The sequence below is a fragment of the Cydia pomonella genome, chromosome 9 (genome assembly GCF_033807575.1).
Source record: "Cydia pomonella isolate Wapato2018A chromosome 9, ilCydPomo1, whole genome shotgun sequence".
Taxonomy (NCBI): domain Eukaryota; kingdom Metazoa; phylum Arthropoda; class Insecta; order Lepidoptera; family Tortricidae; genus Cydia; species Cydia pomonella.
In genome coordinates, this window is record NC_084711.1 from 13,243,088 (window position 1) to 13,265,203 (window position 22,116).

The window sequence follows — 22,116 nt, forward strand, 5'->3', positions numbered from 1 at the left end:
TCAAAAGATCTTGTTATGTAGTGCCCAGAGTAGGACTTCTATATGTCTTCTATGTATAAACCTATTTCAGAGAGGTCAAGTAGGTTATAATTTAATCAGGGGTTTACCCCGGCGGTTTGCCTCAAAGAAATGAGAGCCCACCGATAACCATGATTCACAGATGAACCTTCTGATCTTAAAAAGGGTTTTAACGACTTTGTTTCTATTGACCAGAGAGTAGTAAATTTGGCCTGTGATATACTAGTTGGGTTTAAAACTTTTTCACACTAAAGTTTAACCCAAGTCATGGAACTTGGAAGGTTATGCGTCTTTTCTGTGGACATCACAAAATAAACGCCACAAAATATTATCCGTTTAGGTATGTACCTTCCTACTACCACCTTCTACCTTCTACTTCTTAAAAGTACAACATTGGTAACTCTAAGTAAGCGTTCAATCCGTCGCTCAATTTGTAAATAAGTTTTTGGCAAAAATTTCATTTTTGGTACAAGCTTTTAGCGCTGACTGTACTTTATTTTCCACAGGCAACTAATACTCGTCGGGGTTGCGTTGTTTTATCACATATTTCCTATGGCTACCTCCTGTCTCCATCATCAGATCAGCTTGATGGTACCATAATATTGCATTGTCACCCGACTTACATATGTATGCAAATTTTCAGCTTCATCGGAAACTGGGAAGTGGGTCAAATTTAACTTGCAAGATTTGTCCCATACATACTAACAGGGCAAGTTAAATAAAAGCTTGTAAAATAACCGGCCAAGAGCATGTCGGGCCACGCTCAGTGTAGGGTTCCGTAGTTACTCTTCCGTCACAATAAGCTAAACTGAAGCTTAAAGTATAGTAAATTGTTAACCAAGGGATGAAACGGTACCTTTCGCCCGAGTTAAACAAATAGGCAAATTTGCATAATCAGTACCTAATTAAAGTAAGTCTTTTTAATATGAAGGGGAAACTTTTTGCGATAACTCAAAAACAGATAAACTGATCATGTCCGCTATAGTTTTCATTTAATGTCTTTCTTAAGCTCTACTTCCACGATTTTTTTCATATTTTTTGGACCTATGGTTCAAAAGTTAGAGGGGGGGGGACACATTTTTTTTTTCTTTCGGAGCGTTTATCTCCGAATATATTCACTTTATCAAAAAATATTTTTTGAAAACCCCTATTAGTTTTGAAAGACCTTTCCAACGATACCCCACACTCTAGGGTTGAAGCGAAAAAAAAAAATTCACCCCCACTTTACGTGTAGGGGAGGTACCCTAAAAAAAATTAAATTTTTAGATTTTATTGTACGACTTTGTCGGCTTTATTGATTTATATATCCATGCCAAATTTCAGCTTTCTAGCACTAACGACCACGGAGCAAAGCCTCGGACAGACAGACAGACAGACAGACAGACGGACATGGCGAAACTATAAGGGTTCCGTTTTATGCCATTTGGCTACGGAACCCTAAAAAGGATATTGAAATAGCTGCACCAGCAACGCCGCGATTCGAATATAACCTTCATAATATGGCTTTGAACTTCCTGTTTAAATTTTCACAGCCAGCTACGAAAATGTCCCCAGAGTGGTGCCCTATCACGCATAAAAATCTCGCGCAAAACAATACACGCATGAAGTAGTTTTTAATTTACCTAACATACAATTGTAACACATAACATAAGTAGAACGAGATGACGGCACACTGTGGTCGCCCTCTGCCCCACCTAGGGGACATAGGACTTTCAATCAAGTCATAATTGTAATGCGTAGTAGGATAGGTTTCTTCTCGTTTACCTGGGTACAAAAAGAGCGAGTGCGCAAGAAAATGCGAGCACTCGAGGTTATTGGCTACTAGCAGTGTCTTAACAATGAGACATCAGCGCCTGGAACTTTGGAACTCGGCATTTTCATTTACTTAATGGTAAAAGCTTTTGTCTGCTGAAAGTTAAACATTTAGATTTGACATGACACGAATTATGTTTCATGATGACTATCAAAACGGAAATTAATTGGTATGTATTCAAACGGCATATATTCAAAACGAGGTCTAAACTTTTGTGTAAAATACAAAAGTTTATTTAAATCGAAACATGTCCCATGTGTGTCAGTGGACTTTTTTTACGAAATTACATTACGAGTACTTTATGTTGTCGTGTTTTAATAACTAACGTACGCAGTACAACTAATTAGTACTAGAGTTCTTCATTCTTCATTTGTCTGTAATGTAACAAATGTGTTTCTGCTAATTACTATTGATTGTAGTCATAATTCTGCGAAGACAATGTAACTCCGTGCTCAATCCAAGTCAGTGTTAGAGAATCTCTCACGCAAACAATGCGCTTTGACAATAGTGGTGATAAAATAGCAATAAATGTTTGATGTGTTACTTACGTGTGATGCCGGATCCTCGAGGCTGTGACGGAGCAGAAATTGTGGCTCGACAATTAGTCGCATGGAGGAACAAGTAGGTAGGTAAAATATTGAAAGTTTTTTTTTTAATTTTTAACGGCTATATTTACAGTCAGCGTCAAATACTTTGTAGCAACCAAAGTAGCCAAATAGTTCAGTACACCATAAATTTTGTATGGTGTACGGAACTATTTAACCACTGAGTGCTACAAAGTATTTGACGCTGACTGTTCATAATTTTTCAGTAGTTTTTATATTTAATCTGTCTTACCTCATAGGAGTCATATGAGTAGGAGTATAGGAGGGTTATCATAGGAGTTTTATAGAGAGTACAGATAAATGTATGTAGTATTTGAGGTTAAACTTACCTAACTGCAATGTACCTTCATAAACTGTCATGATTCTTATCCGTGAGAGAGCAACTCAAAAAGAAGGAAATATTTTACTGAAAAACACACTTGTACAAACGAATTATATTGTGTTTTGTAAAAACGAATTATATTGATTTAAAACTGGTTTTCTTGAATTTTGGCTGCTTTATTTCAGTCAAAGGTAGCTTTCACAAACTTCACAAAGGGCATTGGATAAAATAAATAATAAATAAATAAACATTTATTCGGGACATTCACAAACACGTACAAACGATAAAAAGCAGATAATAGTTATTTACGATACAAGTGCAGAAAATAGGAACTTCGCAACGAGTGGTGATAAATTAAAACACGACCGAAGGCAGTGTTTTAAATTGACACGAGTTGCGAATTACATATTTGCACGTGTATCGTACAACGTTTTGCAGTACATATGGCTCTTTAAAGTTTGGACATATAATATGTTTACGACGCTGTACGAAATAACATTTGACATTTATTTATCAGTCGCTTTTCGGTGAAGGAAACATTGTGAGGAAACCGGACTAATCCCAATAAGGCCTAGTTTCACCTCGGTTCAAAAGAAGATGAGATGGCAGTCGCTTTCGTAAAAACTAGTGCCTACGCCAATTCTTGAGAGTCCCATGAGACGTGACAATAAACCAGCTCAAATGCTAGGAAGAAGAAGTATAAGTATAGAAATAAAGATCCTTATGAATATTATATTCAGTACCTAATTTATGCCAGTTTAAGTTGCAATTTTTGTCATGTCTCGTGTAATAAATTAAACATACCTACCTAATCATCAAAGGAAAAGTACGGTTATAAAAATAGCTACATACAATATAAAAATACTCTCATATGCGCACCCTTTTTAATACAATATCTTTCCATGAGCATTAATTACAGGCCCTTTGGTGAATCTTTTTTGTTTCTGGATACAAAGTAGAACAGGAAATTTAATTTTCGTTGCCGACTGAGATACCTACAGGTGTACTTATGTTTGAACGATCTCGAGTCATTTGGCACAACACCGGGGAAACGGTCAATGGGTACAAATATCTTATTTAACAAGATGATGGAAATGGGAATATTGTAGAATGTTGAGTAAAATGAAAATTAGAAGCAGATTTCTATTATTGGAATTATAAATATTCAGGTACTAAAATTAATAAAATAACATAAGTTATTATTATGATGACTGGGTTTCTTAATAAAACTATATTATTTTATTAGTAATTTTAAACACACATCTTGAGACAATATTCTGAATGAAATTACTTATTTACTGATGAAATAAATGTCATACAAACAAAAAGGCAAACAGTAAAAATAACAATGGTAAAAATATATTTGACGACCGGTCTAGCCTAGTGGGTAGTGAAGTGACCCTGCCTATGAAGCCGATGGTCCCGGGTTCGAACCCCGGTAAGAGCGTTTATTTGTGTGATGAACACAGATATTTTTTCGTGAGTCATGGGTATTTTCTATGTATATAAGTATATACTTATCTATATAAGTATGTATAATGTCGCCTATAACTAATAGTACAAGCTTTGCTTAGTTTGGGGCTAGGTCAATTTGGGTAAGATTGTCCCGAAATATTTATTTATACATATAATTGTCAAAGAACTCGCTTGCATATACATAATACTTAATTCGAATCATTCCCAGCCCAAAAATCCCCATAATGTGTGCAGGATTTCCCACTAAACTTCTATGGAGGCTTGTGGGACTAAGTAGCTACAACCCAGAGCGGGAATCACAGCCTCATGACATGTTAACATATGATGTCTCAGTTTGTCTAAATACCGTCTAATATCGCTTCAAATAAGCGATGACTTGTAAACAAACCGAAATGTAATTATTAATGAAGATGTTAATTACATCAAGAGCAATTACATAGCGTGACTGGAGCCGCCTTTTATGGAATAAATTACTGCGTCGTTTCGCTCGTGTCACATAATGCTTCGAGAAAGATCACATTATATAGCAATTTTATTAAGTAAGTGTTAATTTCCTTTTGATTAGCAAGTATCAGTGTTGGCGAAAAGTAATTGCATTACGAATTATGAATTGCAATTACAAAATGAAATTGCGAAAATGTAATTTGTAATTGCGTTAAAATTTCACTGCATTACAAAATGTAATTACATTTTGTAATTTTAATTCGTAATGCATTACTTCATGCATTAAAAATTACACTCACTTAGTAAAAACATTTTCATTGTTTTTATAAAGCATGCTATACTTGTTAGTGGGTTTATGTTCTAATTTAATATGTTAAGGCCATGCAACTCAAATATAAGGAGCTTATCCTGAAAATTTTCAACGATTTTTTGTATTTACATACTTGTGTAAGTTTTTTAGTACGTGTTTTAGTTCTTACATTCAACTTTGGACTCTATTTGTGCCAGTCCAAAACAAAAGGCACCTTATGGCGGTATTTTTAGTTGGGTTGATTCTTGTATCAATAGTTAGGTATGTTTCTAAATTTATAACCCTTAGATAACTCAATCTCCGCCACAAGGTCCCTTTTGTTTAGGACTGACACATATAGGTACACTTTTGCAGTTGACTGTACCTCCCGAATATGATTATATTACCATTCGAAGATTTACACTTAAACTTGTTAAAATCATATTACTTACTAAGAAAATGTAAGACTAAATAATACTTATACCTAAGTAAATCCTCTAAATGCTTATTAGTAATTTAATTTGTATTTTGGTAAATGTTTATCCAATAAATGTTTTAAACTAGACTGAATATTTTCCTTAACCATTCCACGTGGGTAAATTTGATCCTGTTTGTGTAAGTAATAAATAGTTTACACAACGCAATTGCGTAATGCAATTACAAATTAATGTAATTTCAATTAAAAATTACCAGGTAATTCAAATTAAATTTAATTCAATTACGAGCGTAATGAATTACAAGTACTTGCATTAAATGTAATTTAATGCGTAATGCAATTAGAAATTAATTGAATTATGCCCAACACTGGTAAGTATATAAGACAGTGACTAAGTTCTCATTTAACGGTTTACTAACCTTGGATTTTGGAATTCCTAGTACGTGTTTTCCAACGTAATATAGGCACCTGTACCCCTAGTGTAAATTTATTCGATAGCGAAACGTGACGTACGCGTTTGCGTTAAGTCTCATTTTGTATGGGGTTTTGAGTTTCCAAAACATCCCGCTTGGCGCGCTGTTTCTAAATCCCATACAAAATAAGTTAACTCGTTACATTTACGTTATAATGAGACGCTACCACGCCTTAACCCTTAAATGCATAGTGTTGCCAAATGTCTACAAAGCGTTAGATAGCTCACAGATTCTTTCACAGGTTCTTGAACTCACCTTTATACCAAACGTCAAGTAGTAGTCTTGGGAAATAATAACTGGCGACACTAAAATCTTTTTAAAAAATTTGATATTTGAGTTGGCGGCAACGTAGTTTTTGCTTAAGTTAGCGGAGAGCGGTAAATTTATTTTTGATTTCACATTAGGATAAGTGTTATTTCTTCAGTGAAAAAACGTTATTTTTTTATTATAAATATACTTTTCCCATAGGCTGTGAACCAATGTATATAGATATAATGAAATCGTAACTATCTTGTTATAAACATGAAATAATAAAATTTTAACTAAATGCATACTTTTTTTTTTTTTATACCACGACGGTGGCAAGCAAGCATACGGCCCGCCTGATGGTAAGCAGTCACCGTAGCCTATGGACGCCTGCAACTCCAGAGGTGTTACATGCGCGTTGCCGACCCTTTAAAAATCTGTACACTCCTTTTTTGAAGAACCTCATACTGTAGACCCTCGGGAAAACCTCGGCAGGTAGCTCATTCCACAACCGGAGCGTGCGCGGGAGGAAGTTCCTCTTAAACCGCACAGTGCGTGACCATTTAGGTTGCCATTTGGAAACTATGTATATTTTGGTATATAAACAAGTAAATATGAAAGCTGGATTTTTTTATTTATTTTTCCTAGATCATATATCCAATCAACTAAACAAAATCATTTTTTTCTACCAACAAAAAAATCATGCATTTAAGGGTTAAGCACGTGTACATATCTACTTCTCTGTCAGTAGCACGATAGCTTACAAACGGATCAACCGGTTAGGTTAGGTTTACAGTTTATATTATATATTATAATAGTTTATAATTCTCTAGATGACGCTGTTACTTATATATTTTATAACTGAAAACTACGTAGGGAATCTCAACGTGTTTTTCGTAAAATCCCCCTACAAAAAATAATGGTCGGTTGGATGGTAATTTCTGCGGCTTATAACGTCTGATATTTCATGACTAACAATCGTTTTAGTAAAGATATGATGGTTAATCCTGGGGCAACTCAAAGTGAAACAGCATACCAAATCACCTGCAGTACTATTCTCAGTAGGTACGTTGGCGCGCTCACAAGAGCCAGTCCGACGAACCGTTACCTATAAGTATACGTATAACATAGGTAACGCATAGTTTTTACGGATCTCGAAGACACTCTATACTGATTATTCTACGACTTCTCTTTCCGCAAAGACTCAAGATCAAAAAGTGATATTCGGTTGACGATTGTAGTAGCAGCACCATTGAATTGTTGATTGAACGTTGCGATCGCGACAGTAAATAATATCGCAACGATATCAACACAAAATTTCATGGAAATTGACATTGAAATCACTTGCGTCAACGCCTCAGCAGGAACGTTGCTACAGTAATGCTGGTGCAGTGGTCATACATTTGTCACCATTGACACTCGTTTGTGCTCTGTAAGCGGCAGGAATATCATTAGATACTATGTTCATGATTAAACTTTATACAGGCTTTAGTACAGTCAGCATCAAAAGTAACGGATGAAATAACGCTTCATAAGTATCTACTATTCTGTAACAGCTTAACAAAAAGTGATGTCTTTAATATAGAACAACTAAGACTGTAAAAGATATATTTTTGAACGCGAATTTTAGAAAATTATCTACATTTGGAAAAGTTATATGGAAAATCAGATACTTTTGGCGCGTTGTTTCATTCGCTACTTTTGATGCTGACTGACTTTATTAACTCTCTAAGTGCCTCTTTATCATTTTGTATACCTATTAATACCTAGTGAATTTATAAATAATTAAAAAACACATATATCTAATACTATGAGATTTACATGGCATTATTGCATACCCGAAAGGTATAACCTGACGTTATGCTTAGGTTAACTTTGTTAGATTACTTATTGTTAGATTTATTCATACAGAGATATGAAAAATAGTTTGATACTGACGTACTAGCAGAAAATACCAACTAAGTATAGTGTGTGTGACATCTGACATAACGTGGCGCTGCCGGTGGGCTAAAAGTCGTCTTTCATAGATAGGCACAGAAACTCAATTTTTAAAGTATTCGTTTTTTTATTTAAAGATCTTTATTTAGCTTTAATTACATCCCATAATGAATATATGTGAATTTGGTCGGGAATTTTTTATTCGATTTTTTTTGGAGCATATGGGAATAATGAGATTTTCTCTAACCCTAATATCCTCGCAGGTACTTTTTAAACCAATCATTTGTGTTTTTTGGTATATGTACTTAGATTTTTTTTGTACCAGGTGCCTTTTTTTTAAATATTTTTTTTAATTTATCCTTATCAAAATCCATAGCAAATTTAATTATATAATGATAAAATACTATATGTTGTTTCAACCATTGTTAGTGAATGAACGCTTTTGTAAGACAAAAAGCAAAAACTAGAACAGGAAATCCGGTAAAAAAGTGGCACAATCACCTGGCACTCTATGATTAATTAGAAGGACGGCGAGATAGAATGAGCCGTATCCTGAATTTGACATATGTATTGGTTATTTATTAGTAGCGGAAATAATTCATAGACGAGACAGTACAAATATTAGTTTGATGGGTAAGTATTAAAAGTTTAATTTTTTTATGATACAGGAGGCAAACGAGCAGATGGATTACCTGATGGATAGCGATTACCGCCGCCCATGGACAACCCGCAACACCAGAGGGGTTGTAAGTGCGTTGCCGGCATTGAACATTTATATATTTTGGTAGGTTATCTATTTATTGACAATAACAATATACATAATGGATATATACAGATGATTACTATAACTAGCTTATATCTAAAATAGGCCCTTGAGGCATTGTACCAAGGATGCTGGCGGCATTTCCTCGTTGTATCGCAATACTGATACGTTGTGCGAGGAAGCCGCCAGCTCTTCGGTCACCAGTTACGTCAACCAGACGTTTCGCGATTTCTCCAAAAAACTTCTTCATCGTTATAGTGAATTAAGAACGCAATTGTAACATAACGTGTCAATTCTGTAAGCATCGTAAATCATAGGGTTAAAAGAAGATAACTTACGTAGCGATTAACGATAAAATGCTTACGTACTATTTTAGAGCATATTGGTATAATTTGTGAAAAACAGACGCAATAGTAAGCAATCACCGTAGTCTATGACCTCTTAAGGATTTAGCCTTAAGGATTGTCCACTGTAAATTTTTGAAATTCAACTCATTCATAGAAAAACCCGCATAGGTACATTAACCGTTCCATGTGCAATCGCTCGGTGTTAAGTAAGTAATGTAACGTGAATAACGCTGTCCATCAAATATACTTTGTGAATAAAGTAAATATTGAGCATACTTAAATGGTACGTACTTGTTATATTCTTCATTCATATATCTTTTCAATTTATCCTCTATTCTGTTCCTAAATAAGTGATCGGTTCTTCAACGGTTCAATAAAGTGTAATGAAGCACTTTTAAAGCCGTTAATAATATTGTGTTAGATTTTACGACCATTAAGTGATTATCTTCGCAAATACGCTTCAGCAGTAATGGATTGTTCAAAGCAATTGATTAAAAGCTAAACTCAGCATTTGAAGTCCTCATTTAATAGATATGATTTATGAACAATCAAATTAAGCAAGGTTTGTCTAACATTATGATTTATCATTTTTTAGATTTAGTCGCTATTTGGGTTTTAATATTGTTATTTTTAGTTAAAGTACAACTACCCAACTACTTACCTATAGCTCATAAAATACGGCGTTGCGTGAACAAACTTGCGTTGCGTTGCGTTCGTTTGGCAAGATTGGTCCTTAGGACCAATGGCCTGGCCTATCAAAACCGCCGCCAACTTAGCTTGGTCTGACTCTAGTAATGGACAACGTGGACCATAGTTGTTGGCCTATCAAAACCGCTGCCAACTTAGCTTGGTCTGACTCTAGTAATGGACAACGTGGACCATAGTTGTTGGCCTATCCAAACCGCCGCCAACTTAGCTTGGTCTGACTCTAGTAATGGACAACGTGGACCATAGTTGTAAGACTGGATAGAGGTGGTTAACAGTAGTTATTTTTATCAGTTTCCGCCTTACTGACTTGATATCTCATTGTTCGGTCTATCTCCGGTACCTTACAGTGATTAGGAAAAAATGGCTTATTACGATAGTACCGATAAATATGTATATGGAATGTGTATTAAGAACTATCAAATAGATGAATGTCACACCAAAAAAAAAGTTTGACTCGTGTCATGATCTGATAATGTGTTAACTTAGGACTTAATTATTCTATTATAATCATATTATAATGAAATAGTTATTTGTTTTAATAGCTCGTGCTAATATTCATAAAATTGATCCACGAGCATAGCGAGTGGTTCGAGAAGTGGAATCTTGAGCGTTGCGATGGTTTCAAGGCACGAGAGTTAAACAAACTTTGCCTCCGAGTGAAACACAAAATTTTTCACCACATCAACGCGATGAAAATACTAACTATGAAATAACAAAAAAATTCAAACCAAATCAAATACAAACGAACGTAATAAAAATTGATTCATTTAAAAGTCATTTCTACCAGCTAACATAAGGAAACAACCTTGCATTTGATTAGGTACTTTGCCCCACATGTAGATAAAATGTAAATTTCTCATTCATTTTTGAACAATCAAGAGGGCTTTTACCAGTTGGTGTGGAGAAAAAATATGACTATAATTGATTAATACTATATTTTATTTACAATAACATTATACATAATGGATATACATATACAGTTGTGTTATTATAATTAGCTTAAATCCTATTTTAGATTGTAAAATGCCCTGAAGGCATTGTACCAAAGATGCTGCCGGCATTTCCTCGTTGTATTGCAATGCTGATACGTTGTGCGAGGAAACTGCTAGCTCTTCGGTCACCTGGCCGCGTAGCCAACATGCAAATCGCTTACGCTCCGTAGCGACCGAAACATAGATGTCACTGTAACACTAATATGAAAGAGTGATAAAGAGACACAAAGCGTTTCTGATTAAAGCAGTTAAGTGCTTTAATCAGACGCTTCGCGATTTCTGCAAAAATCTTGTGCGTGCTGAGTGTAATAATTAGTCTACAAACGAAGTTTTAAGCCTCTCACTTAAAATTTTATAACGTCTCCATGCAAAACATTTACCTTTTAAAATATTAGAAAATGTTTAACTTTCTAGTATCACTAGTTTCGTTTCGGCGTTAATTAAGCAGTCAGACGTCGAGAGATCTTCTTTTAGTAATATAAGTTGATACTTTAAAAGGATATTTATATAATTATCTTAATAATGGCGTTTCCTAAAAAACGTTGTATAATAAAAACGTTATAGGTACGTTGTGCTGTTGGCACTTTATATTTTCTATGTTTTTGTTATATTATGTAATTTGTCTCGATTGTATTTACGAATAAAATGATTCTATTCTATTCTAAATAAGCTTAATGAAATATCTATAATAATAGATTATCCAGTAATATTTTGATGTTGTTTCGGTTTTTGTTGAAACGTCTTGAATTATATTTTACGAAAAGAGGTGAATAGATACATATTTAATATTTAAGTTAAAACATCTAAACAAATGAGATCAAGCACTTTAAAAGCTAATAAATCTAATACATATACCTAAAAAACTAAAAATGAATCAAAACATTTTTTCAATAACAAACAATTTACTTCGATAACTTCCATTGAAATTTAATTACGATTAATCGAATACGCAAACAACCCAAGAAGTATTGGCTCGATGGGGCTTTTACCGAGAAATTATGGATCCAGAATCGCTATAATTTTACTAAGCAATGTCTAACTTAAAAAATAGCAAGACGAAAACATTTTCTGTCTCATTTTTTGTCGAAGATATGACATAGAACAAGCAATAACCGAGTTTTAAAGATGCCCGAGTTTTTAACCTGCCTATGTAGCCTATAGGTATTGTGCCTAAAAGTTTTCTATAAAAGATATTGTTTTACTTTATTAATGAGGACTGGGAGGCGTATTCCAGAAGGTCTTTTAGGACTCGTGTAACTTCTGAATTGTTTTAACTAGCGCTATTATTTTGATGTCAACTTTTTTCTGATATCCTGTACTATCATATAACAATAAAAAAGTACGGATCAACGACCTAGTTGTAGAAAAAAAGATAGAACGTAAATAAATGTAAATGGCTCGCAATTCGTGAACGCAGGTCATTGCGAATTTTATGTACATTGTATTCAATTTTATTTGACCCAGCTGCACCCAGTTATCTCAGGTCTAAATTTGAATTTATAACAGCCCGTCCTGGTTATGTTCTTCGTGCTTCTCGAACTCGGAAGCTGGCTGTCCTCCCTCATCGGACTGGATTCTTGTCCAACTCATTCACTTGCCAAGCAATACGTCTGTGGAATGCTCTCCCTCTGCCTATCAGACAAGCTCAGAGCAAGCTTTCTTTCAAAAGCAAGTTGCGTAAGCACTTATTTGAAAACATTCGTGACTAAATGTCTGCGTGATATGTATGTTTATTTATATAATATATTGAATATGTATATATGTAGGTATATTTAAAATATATATTTGTGTAAGTATAGTATCATAGTAGTCTCGACTTGTGTCTATTTCCATATCAACTCTTTACAATCCTGCACCAAACTAACTATTTCTGTTTAGCCCAATGGTTGACAAGTAGAGAATGCCTCAAGGCGTTAAGTCCGCCATTTGTACTCTTTTTGTAAATTTGTGCAATAAAGTTTAAACAAACAAACAAAATAGATAAAAGACAATTTTTCTTTTTGGTTATTAATTCTTGAGTAATTGTGGAAAATTCTCTGTGACATTTATGCTTGAAATGTATGCCCTAATTCATATTTTTTTATGTGCGACGGGTAAATGGACAATGCTACTTTAACCAAGTGCAGTCGTGTTTGGCGCCATAAAACTTTGAAAGAGTGCATTTTTAAAATGGTTGAGAAAAAATATAGGTATGTGAGGTGATATATCCACGGCGTCACGATATCTACGTGTACAAATACATTGTATTGCCATACAATATTTTTTCAATAAAATGTAAGAAATTGAATGGTGTCATTATTTTGTTCCTTTTTGGATGATTAAACATATATTTTGGGACTTTAAGGTCTTGTATTTTTTTATTATTCCCATTTTTTTTTTTAATTTCCAATGTATTGTGACAAATTGGTCATTTTTTATCTATTTACCTAAATTTTGTTATAAAATTCAACATGTGTCAACAGCCCTATTAGGCATTAAGTTCTTGTGTGATCCCACACTCGTATTTTAATGTCTTTCATTATGCAGCAGTCACATAGGCTATAGGTGTAGAGGATAGCAGGCTAGTAAATAGGTATCTCATAGATAAGCATGCTCCACCATAGACCGCATCATCACTTACCATCAGGTGTGATCGTGGTCAAACGTGGCCTGCCTATCCTTCATAAAAAAAAAACCATAAACTAATTCAAATTTTTACCTCTCCATAGGAATAAAATGGAGGAAATGGACAAAACACAAAATTATAAAATCAATGTTTTTGGAAATTCGTCGATAAGAATTATATAATTGCGAAATTAGCTCTCGTGGTCGGGCGGTGGCCGCAGAACCGTGGAGGCGCGCGGCATGCGGATAGTAGTATTTTGTAAATTGTTTTTATAGATAGTTAACCTGAGTGGTTGCTCTGCATTGTAACGTTAAGAAACTGGTCTTATTCCTAATATTTTTAGAAATATTGCCTGTGTATATATTATCTAATACAGAACCTTAAAAAAGGAAGGTGTTTTTTATCTAACTTCTATTATTTAACGTGCTATGAGTATGTTGTGATGGCTGTATCTCATCCAAGAGCAATGAAGGTTTTCTATACAAAGTAACTCAATCTAATGTTAATTTGGAGTAATGTACATCTACCACGTTCTACGTACTACTTATATAATATCTGAGTAAGCAAATTAACTTGTACATAACATTTCCGATCATGAGCCCGTCTGTTGCCTAATTAACAGGATTTTGGTAAGGTATCAGACCCACTGTTATTTGTTCGTGCAGGATAGCTGAAATCCGCACTAACGACGGCTCAATAAATCGTTTGATGTACGCGCATATCGAACATCAGTAAATATTCCATGGCGCTATACGTAGAAATAACATAAGTAACTCTATTCTTTCTGAAATAAAGTTTACATTTAGAAACCAAGTCAATGTTAGATATGTCATTATGCACTGTTGTCGGTTGAGACGATAAGCCAGATAAAAACAGCTCGTTGCCACTGAGGTATTATTACCCGGATATCTCCTTAGGATATTGCATATAGGTACATTATTTATTATGGTGTCTGATAATGTCTGATTGCTACTTAAATGTCATGGTAATGTCTGATTGCTACTTAAATGGATAGAAAATGAAGACAATTCCATACATGTAGGTGTAAGTTTATGTCAACCGCTCCAAGAGTACCGTACAGAACGCATTTTTAAAACTAATTTTTCGTTGAGACTTATTCACTTTTGGCCGGTTTTTATGTATTTTTAATACAATAACCAATTCGATCTTACAAATTGGCAGTCGAGTATATTGCATTGGGTGTGGCATTTATATTTTTAAGTTTCAAATACCGCTCCAGTTATTGTAGAGCTTACTATTTAATCCAAACTCCACAATGCAAAGTGAAGGGTATGAGATTATCTAGTCACGTCAGATGCAGGTCGGTAATAGATCACGACCTGCAGGCTAAGCACGGTCGTATTTTTATCGCCTGTCACCATGCCTGTCACGTTATAACAAGTATATAAGTGTGAGAGTGACAGGCATAGTGACTGGTGATAAAAATGCAACCATGCTGCCACCGCTGATTAGATCCCTGCAGTCACACCGTGGCTTTATCAAAGGCACCTGCCCGCGTAGCGTAGCGTAGTCGTCTCTGTCTATCACTCTTCCATATTAGTACGAAAGTGATAGTTGCGTTTCGTTCGCTACAGAGCGTTAACGATTGGCATGTTGGCTAGGCGGGCTGACACACATTCACAGGAAATTAAATATAGACAGAGACATTTAAATAACGTCTGAAACGTGATAAATATAAGAGCCTCGGTAGAGAGTACCATTTTGTACCATTTGGCGTTGAAACTCTAGGTCCGTGGGGTCCCAGCGCGCACAAGTTTTTTGGAGAAATCGCGAAACGTCTGGTTGACGTAACTGGTGACCGAAGAGCTGGCGGCTTCCTCGCACAACGTATCAGTATTGCGATACAACGAGGAAATGCCGCCAGCATTCTTGGTACAATGCCTCAAGGGCCTATTTTAGATATAAGCTAGTTATATTAATCATCTGTAATATATCCATTCTTAAGAATAAGAATAAGAATAAGAAACCATTTATTGCCACACAAAATACAATGTTTCACTTAAAAATAATAATAATAGGCATGCGCGGCAAAAGGAACGGACTCAGCGTACGCTGCGTCAGCCATTTTATTACAAATTGATTGCGCAGCGCTGATTTTCAGTCCGTCCCCTTCACTGAACCACATTGATATGACATGCGGGTTAATGGATTTTTTTGTTTTATTACCAGAGATAGCTAGTGTATACAATTATAGTACGAAAAAATAAAGAAATTTTTATTACAAGTGAAAATTTATTATTTTAATTTGGTATTTACTTGATATTGACAACTGGTTACATTTATGGTGGTTAATGTAAATTATAATAAAGTTTTAAGTACCTAGCAAACTTTGATAGTTGTTCATGTGGCTAATAATTACTTTTGGGGTGATTTTGAATAAGTTATTTTTGATACAGATAATTCAAATTACTAATAATCTAATGCTACCTAAATTTCATTGTGATCAGCACACCTGCGTTTTAATCTATTTGAAACCCCTAACCCAATCCCACTCAGTCACGTAAGGCTTGACATTACGGAAGCTATAACCAAAGGAGATTTCCTTAAGCGCTTGGGCCTCTCGTACCTATATATGCAATATGTATAGGCAAGTAATCGTTATAATTGCTAAATTATAATGGTGAAAACAGAATCAGGAATTAAAACGGGAATTTAGAGAAATTCTGCAATAAAAACTTGAACGTGACAAAAAAACTATTATAAATAAAAGCGTATACTACTCACACTATTTTGTAAATGTATTATGGTTTTTTAAAAGAAAATAGACTAATTCTGACAAGTAAATGAAATTGAAATTGTATCCTCATGCAATAAAAAGTTATATTTTCATCTGGTTCGGAAGTTAATTGTTACTTCTAAGGAGAGTGAACAGATTGTTAACTGACCATTTTAACTCTTCTTTCTACAAAATAAGGTTTATTTAAGGTTGGCTTTGCATGCAAATATTTGACAGATTGAAAAAAAAATGGTTGAGTTTGGGATAATAAAAGTAGCAGCAATATAAATTGTCGTAAATTCAATAGAGCTAATTTAAAAATATTAGCCTATGAAGATCTTTACATACATACCTACTAAACACTGAATTATTCAACAAAAACTACCATAAACTCAAATACTTGTATGTACTTAGCTAAATTAGACAATATTTCGAGAAATTGATGTCGAAAAAACACAGAAATCATTTTTGCTTTCACTTCATGCTTCATGTGAAATATGTTTTCATAGATTATGAAATTTTTATCTTAAACACTACAGTCTTACCCACTTATCGAATATTGAATATCGAATATCGAAATTTCTCTGTATTTAAGTATTTATAAATATTTATATATTATATATATCGTTGTCTAAGTACCCTCAACACAAGCCTTATTGAGCTTACTGTGGGATTTAGTCAATTTGTGTAATAATGTACTATAATATTTATTTATTTATTATTTATTTATATTATCGAAAAATAGACGATATATGTCGATGTACCGATCTTATAACTAGTCTGGCCATGAAGTATGTATTTATTTGAAAAAGAAGACACACGAACAAGATATTCTTCCTTCGACAAACATAAATGTAGGTCTGAATTTCAGGCATTCTCCTTTTATTGTTATTTGAATCTAATACAAACCGAAGCGTTCGTTAATTAAGACTATTGTAGAATACAGAAAGTTTCAAAGGAAATCACGACCGGGGGCACTTGTCGAAAACGACATCCGGGCGCACTTTGACTCTATATATTTACTTAAAAAATAAATCAGCGATGAAGAAGCGCGGCGACCCGGCCGATTGTTCTGACTTTCAATAAAGGTAGCCGAGGGGGGTTTGGAGCTTTAAGGACTAAATTAAAATTCAAGATTTATAAGTCATTAGCTCAACAACGCGACCTTTTCAGAATTCTGATTAAGTTATGAACTTATTATATTAATATTTACATTGTCTTCTTTCTAAACATATGAAGGCTTGCAGCATAATTAATTAGGTATGTGTTTAGTAATTTTTTTTTTATTGAAATATACTAAATATGGGTAACTACAATAAAAAAAATGTTTGAATAACAGGAACAAGATATTTTGTTACTACTTACCTCCACAAAAATGGGACTTGCGTATCACGTGTTACCTATTACAGCATCGAGAATACGAGTAATAAATAACATTTTTTCTTTTATTGCTTTTATTCAATTGTTTTTTGAATTATGAAGCTCTGTAATTTTTTTTCAGTATATTTACATAATTACCTATGTATAAAATTAGTGAAAACACATTACAAAAATATTAGATTAATAAAAAAAAAGATACTGTGTATAGTATAAAACTTAACAGTATAATTGTGCTTATATAACATACAATGTTTGTAAAATATAATATATGCATTTCTTTCTCTTAAAACACAGTATTGCACAAAACAAATTAGTACCAACAATAGGATGATTTATTGAATCCAGGCCATTGACATACATATATCTATGACGATTGGTTGATGAGTTCACATCACGCGCACGGTTGGTCGCAACTAGTTGCGTTAGACTGCACGATTGGCTCTAATTCATGAGTGACACCACTGAACTAGCACCATTCTTACTGCCCGTAGATAAATGCCAAAGATCCAGGCATTATTTTTAAGTCAACCAAAATTTTTATTTGTATTATTATTATTTTGTATTGTTCTATTTATACCCATGTTAGTTTTAATTTTAATTTTTATATATTGTATTGTGAATAATGATAATTTTAATTAAGAGCAATTTTAAATGATTATGTTTATATATTTTTGTAAAATATTTTATGATAGAAATGTATACGATTTAGAATTAAGACATGTTAAAATTGATTATAAGCGCGAGAGGGCTTGGGCTATAGTCCCCACGCTAGCCCAATGCGGGTTGGGGACTTCGCATACACCTTTGAATTCCTTCGCAGATGTATGCAGGTTTCCTCACGATGTTTTCCTCCATAAGTTCCAAAAAACTCATTGGTACGAGCCATAATTTGAACCCGCGACCTCCGGATTGAAAGTCGGACGTTATATCCACTCGGCCACCACCGCTTGCAAAATAAATTTTAAAACTAAATTTTATTAGTTCTAAATCATATCTAAATTACTTCTCGTATGTGAGAAGTATGCGACTGCGCATGGCCTGAGGTATAATATCACCAAAACTCAATACATGGTATTTGAGCCGAGAGGATACAGGATAGGGGAGGTACCTCCAATACAATTAAATGGCTCATCACTGAAGAGGGTAAATAGTTTTAAATACTTAGGCCATATTGTGACATCTGATATGAAGGATAATATGGATATAGAGAGGGAACGGAGGGCCCTATCTGTGAGGGCAAACATGATCGCCCGTAAGTTCGCTAGATGTACAAAAGAAGTAAAAGTCACATTGTTTATCTTTTGTACATCTTTATCCTCATGCAGCTTATGGAGGTATTATACGCAGAGAGCCTATGGAGCCCTCCGAATACAATATAATAACGCGTTTCGGTTGTTGGTGGGGCTGCCCCGCTACTGTAGCGCATCTGGGATGTTTGCGGAGGCGCGTATGGATTGCTTTCATGCGACCATACGCAAGCGATTCTCATTCCTGGTGCGCCGGGTGCGGGACAGCCCCAACCCCATCCTGCGCTCAATTGCGGACAGGTTCGACTGTCCATACTTGAGGCGTTGCTGTGAGATGCATGTGTCTTGCAGCCCATATTATGTTTAATTCATTAATTATATACTAACATTAGATATAAGAATTAATATTGTATTGTATACTAACAAATTGTATGAGTCATGTTACTTGATTAAATAAAATGAATTAAAATTGAAATTGAATTATTTGGTCACAAAAATCACCGTGATACATTTTTTTTTTTTTTTTTTTTTTTTTTTTTTTTTTATACTACGTCGGTGGCAAACAAGCATACGGCCCGCCTGATGGTAAGCAGTCTCCGTAGCCTATGTACGCCTGCAACTCCAGAGGAGTTACATGCGCGTTGCCAACCCTAAACCCGCCCCCCCTCATTGAGCTCTGGCAACCTTACTCACCGGCAGGAACACAACACTATGAGTAGGGTCTAGTGTTATTTGGCTGCTGTTTTCTGTAAGGTGGAGGTACTTCTCCAGTTGGGCTCTGCTCTAGATCTGGAATGACATCCACTGGCTGTGCCCTACCACACAAAGCTAGATGACATTCACAATGCCCATACCTCTCTTTTGGACGTAGTTTAAGGACGTACCCGGGTCCACGGGTGTTTGTGTTTGTTAGAATTGTCTCGGTGAGTATTAGTTGCCTGTTGAAAGAAAAGTACAGTCGGCCAAAAAAGGCTATTGATTTTAAATAAAGGAATAACGTTCATTTAGATAGAATGGATGTCCTTTAAGAATACGAAATAGAATACCGGTCCTCTGAAGGATTTGAATGTCCTAATTAACACAATTGTGACCATAGTTTGACCAATGCATATGAAAATGTTGTTACATTCTTTTATTACTTTTCTGTTTGGTTTATTTCCTTTAAAAGGAGGCTAACGCGAATTTGTAGTATCAAGATCAAATGCCGTTAAAATAATCACTCTGATACTAGACAATATTTACGAGGGCATACTGGAAGCAAAACTTGGCTCGATAGAAAATAAACCACGACACCACGTCTAATGTTCATTTGTGTATCGTTAGATTGTAATCCTACTTACGATCGCAGTATAATTTGAGTAACAAATAGCTAATGATTTGACTAGCCAAATTTTAAACATAAGTATACTTTCCGAGATGCTGTGATAAAACGTTAAAAACCGGGCGTTGGGCAAATCTCCCTTCGCAAATTTGGCGCGACGCGTCAAATCTCTTGTCCCTTTCTAATTTCCTTCCTTTCCTTTTAAGTAACCATTCATGACTAGACATCAAGAATATCTGATAATGAATGTCTTCGTTAGAAGAGACTCCTTAATCATATATCATATGCTTTATTTGTACATACATATTTAGGTTACGTAGGTAGTTAACGGTGGTAATAACAAGGGACGTTACCTATTCAAACGCGAACTCAGATTTATTTTAGATTTGTTATTTCTAACACATGACTAATTATGGTAGTACTTAGGCTTTGTGGCTAAGCTTAAACGAGAAGTACCTATATACACGGAATCATAACCGGGAAATCGCCTTTTCATGCCAAAGAGAAGCATTAAAAAATTTATATGAAATCTGTTTTTCGCTTCTAATTTTTACACAAATAAAAAAATCCAAAATAGCCAAAGATACGGGCATAGCTATGGTTAATATACATAAAAAGATGTTAAAACATTTTCCATAATACCCAGAGAGGAAAAAGCGGACTATGTTTGTATGGAGAAGCAGCCGAAGCGTATCCTCTGAACCAAAGATGGAGAAGAATTTACATATGATATAGCCAGATATATCCATTGAAATGAGTACGGCTGGTCCTATTTGAAGAGAGTTTGAATGAAATTACTTATATGATATTAAGAGGTGGGCTAAGTCTGATGTATTATGTTTAACTTGTTAATTTGATTTTCTTAGAAACAAATTAAAAACATCGTTCGGTGACGTTTCTGCTTGACACAAAATTAATTTAATTTGATTTCTCGAGCGAACGTATGAAAATTTAAACCAGTGACATAATCGTACGGATACGATCTTACTCGAAAACTTGGCAAATTAGCCTCGGTTTAATATGCGTTTAATTGGATCGGTAGTACCTATATAAATAAATAAAACTTTTTTTCAGATGTTTTTAAAGTGAAACTTTTTTTAAATCGTCTCAAATTTTTGCACCCATCTATCGCATGTCGGATTACAGCATTAATAAAATTCTACTTTATTTCTAGTATTAGGTATTCATTATCGGACTAAAGCTACAATACTTAATTCACGAGGTTGATATTTGCTTGTAATTTCTTACAAAATTTTAAGTGTGTGCACCATATTAATCTTAAATACCTACGGTAAGGTTAGGACGTCAAACTTTCGACTTATATTTTTCAAATTTTACGGTGAATGGCAAATAGTCATATCATAATAGGAAGTTTAAAGCCACATAAGATTTTTTGTTTTATAACGTCATGGTACTCATGGTCGTCACGATTTCATCAAACAATACCCAACGGTTGGCTACTCGCAAGCGTGTAAACATCTCAAAAACCCCAGTGTAACGTGACCGTGAGATTCGTAACAACAATTGAGTATAGAGGCGTCTTATCAAAGTAAATTTTGTAGTAAACTAAATTTACTATATGGCTATTTTGCCCATATTTTTCACTGATATGTGTTAAATATCAAACCGTGTCGCTACCTACTCGAGTATAGGCCAAAGGTACCTATATCTATAATAATAATAATATAATAATTCAGCCTATATACGTCCCACTGCTGGGCACAGGCCTCCTCTCATGTGCGAGAGGGCTCGGGCTATAGTCCCCACGCTAGCCCAATGCGGATTGGGGACTTCACATACACCTTTTGAATTTCTTCGCAGATGTATGCAGGTTTCCTCACGATGTTTTCCTTCACCGAAAAGCTAGTGGTAAATATCAAATGATACTTCGTACATAAGTTCCGATAAACTCATTGGTACGAGCCAGGATTTGAACCCGCGACCTCCGGATTGAAA

General features: G+C 34.7%; 1 protein-coding gene across 1 annotated transcript in view; it reads left to right on the forward strand.

Moving 5' to 3' along the window:
* The first annotated feature begins 2,285 nt into the window (after positions 1–2,285).
* LOC133521432 (G-protein coupled receptor dmsr-1-like) overlaps positions 2,286–22,116 on the forward strand; it is an 87,683-nt gene continuing 67,852 nt past the window's right edge. The window contains exon 1 of the mRNA XM_061856392.1: positions 2,286–2,456. The gene's annotated coding sequence lies outside the window, so the exon portion shown is untranslated. The remainder of the gene's footprint in view (positions 2,457–22,116) is intronic.